Raw genomic sequence first — 3,094 nt, forward strand, 5'->3', positions numbered from 1 at the left:
GAACCTTTCAATGTGGAGCCACCACGCTCTGCACTGACATGCTCGTACGCTACTCCTTCAAATTTGTTTTACAAGAGGAACCATGGCCCAATTCCCATCGTTGAAGATATTGAAAGGTTCCTTTTTTTTTCTCGACCTTTTTTCGGCTTAACTATAAATGGAAAAAATAAAATTAACTTTGTCTATGACCTACTTGGCTGAGGAGCAGGTACTCCGTTTTGGTGGAAAAGCCCAAACAGCTTTTCATGAAAGATATCAGGTTAGTGCACTGATTGATTCTATGGATTTGTCAAATAGGAATTGGTTACTGACCTGGTTATTTTGGTGGCAGGATATTGCCCAAGTATAATGTCACTACCACTTTACAGGTTGGTCTCAAATTAACAAGGAACATGATTTATTTCCGTTTTTCTTTTCGAAGGTATTTTTGTTTTTGGTATACATACTGCAAATGAATTTGAATGTCATTCTAATTCTCTATACTAATCTGTTATAACATGTATGCTAATCTATGTTAATAAGTCTCATTTTGAGATTCTTCATCAATCTCAACTCAAGGGAGATGTGAGTTGGTGGAATACATGTTCACTGCAAGGAATTGTGAGACCTCCCATGGGATGATCATATCCACCTCCCATGAGATGATCATATCCAAACTCTTCCTCAGTGGAATACATGTTCACTGTAAGGAATTGTGAGACCTCCCATGGGATGATCATATCCACCTCCCATGAGATGATCATATCCAAACTCTTCCTCAACTTCACTCAACTCTTAGAATGAAGCTTGGTTCAAATATGAAATGGGAATCACATAACGCTTTTGATTATCTCCGACATACACTGCAAGATAACCCTTTGGGACTTGTACGGATTTTGAAATTGCTTGCTTAGCTGAGAATGATGCCTTTCCCCATTTTTCTTGCGTATGTAGGGAATGGAAAGAGCAAGGGAAAGCTCTAGTGCTTAAGAAGAAGGTGTTCAAGTATTGATCTTCAGATTGCCAGGGAGTTGTGTTGTGTTGTTTCTGAAGGCAAGAGAAATGATTGTTGAAGGGGGATAAAAGATGGGGTCATGCATATGAAATCACGTGATGCTGTTTTAGAGTCTCAAACAATGGCCAATAATAGATCATAGCCTCCTACATGTTAAGGTGTAACAGCCAACTAGTATATATATGTGAGATGAATTATTATGAAGTTGAAAGCTATAGATAAATGGACTTAGAGGCGTCTATGCAAACTAAGTCTAATGTTGCATCATGTTTCCCATAGTTTGAGAAGTTCCACATTATGTTGCCCTTGAAAGGTGAAGTTTATATAAATACTTTGTTTAACAAAACCATAGATAAGGTCCTGAATCTTGATCATCATTTATTGACTTCATTATCAGCACCTAAGACACGTGAGATGTTACCAACTAATGGAAGAGATATACAGTACATTGCAAGAGCAAGAACTAGGTTTTACTTGTGCATTAATAAAGATTTCTATCAATACCTTGTGATTTCTTTGGATCCCTTGTACATATTACGGTAGACCCCCATCTTATCAAATATTATTTCTCAAGGAAGCCCTTAGTAACTATATGCAGTATATGTACTCAAACAACAAGGAAGAATTCAGTTATGACAATCCAAATGGAGGTCTCACAATTCCATGCAGTGAGGATGCATTTCTAAACTTCAGTTCTCAATTTTCCCTTGGAGCTCAATTTTTGTAAGAACCATTCACTTGCTTATAATTTTGTTAGACTGATGATCTATATTCACTTGTTCAGTATATCATTTGAACAAGTTAAATTCATTAAAGAATTGAGATATAACAATAGCAACAAGTGTTTTAAGTTGCAACAGTATCATGCCATAAGTTCATAATTACTTTCTCATTTAGAAAAAAACTTCTACAATTCCATAGGATTGAAAGCAAAATGGAAAGTTTCCACAAGACAAAGGATGAAGTGCCTTCTGTACAAATATCTCAACTAATTTATCTACATACTAATAGCATGATCTACATCTCATTCAAGCGAGAATCGATGCTTAAAAACTCATCCTTACTGCACAGAATTGTGAGACCACCCATTGGATGATCGTATCCATATTCTTCTTCAACTTGACTCAACAATTCTCGAAGTAAAGGTTGGTTCAAGTATGATATCGGAATCTCGAACCGCCTCATGTTGTCTCCAACATAGACTGCAAGGTAGCCTTATGGTACTTCAAGCCCCTTGAAAATTGTTTTTGCATGCGGAAACCCACATTGTATTGATTTTCAAAGAATTTGTATGAGAAATAAGTATTTGAGTTAGGATACTTGATCCATATTAGGTTGAAAAATATAGGTAAAAAAATTATAAAAATATTCATCAAAATATAACATGAACAAATTAAAATAAGAAGCTGCAAATATCAGTAATAAATAGCTAAAATTTAATATTATATTTCTATTTCAATGTAATTTTATGAGTGAAAAAAATAGATAAAAAAATGAAGGGCAAATGATCAGAATATATTACCAATAGTCTCCAAATCAGTCAAAGAAGCCATGAAGTTATCTCGGAAATAAAAAACACCAAAAACTAAAAATGGGCCTTGTGTAGCTCAACAAAGTAAATTTCCTTCGGGCTTTGGTCAGTTGAACCCAATTTACTTTTATTACACGAATGAAGACCTGTCCAAAACAAAACAAAAGATAATAACCCAAGAAATAAACGTTTGAAAAATTAGGAATTCCTAATAACGTAATTTGAGAAAGAGGAGAGCACCCCAGAAGATAATGTGAATGATAAGAAAAGAGAGGAACGTCGAACGTGGTCAATACAAAGAAGACATATAGTCAAAGACGAATAACGGCGTAGTTTATTCATATTTAGGGTTTTTTTTTTTATTTATTTATTTATTTTTTGTCATAAGAACACTTAACTTTCGTGCTCTTTATGCAAAATCACTTCTTCCTCCAATCCTCTTTTTATTTCTAACATTTAAACATTAATTTAAAAAATCTTCTTATATATAATGTGTATTAAATAAAAATAAAAATAAAAACACTCGTTATTGAGCCAACATCAAATTTTCACACTCACCATCCACACAC

The 3,094-nt window shown here is 34.2% G+C and overlaps 1 long non-coding RNA gene across 1 annotated transcript; it reads left to right on the forward strand.

Moving 5' to 3' along the window:
- Window positions 1–2,364, forward strand: LOC110270001. The gene is made up of 4 exons (XR_002358939.1): window positions 1–116; window positions 209–259; window positions 332–368; window positions 1,916–2,364. It is a non-coding gene; the product is annotated as an uncharacterized LOC110270001 (long non-coding RNA).

Source organism: Arachis ipaensis, chromosome B03 (assembly GCF_000816755.2).
Source record: "Arachis ipaensis cultivar K30076 chromosome B03, Araip1.1, whole genome shotgun sequence".
Classification (NCBI taxonomy): Eukaryota; Viridiplantae; Streptophyta; class Magnoliopsida; order Fabales; family Fabaceae; genus Arachis; species Arachis ipaensis.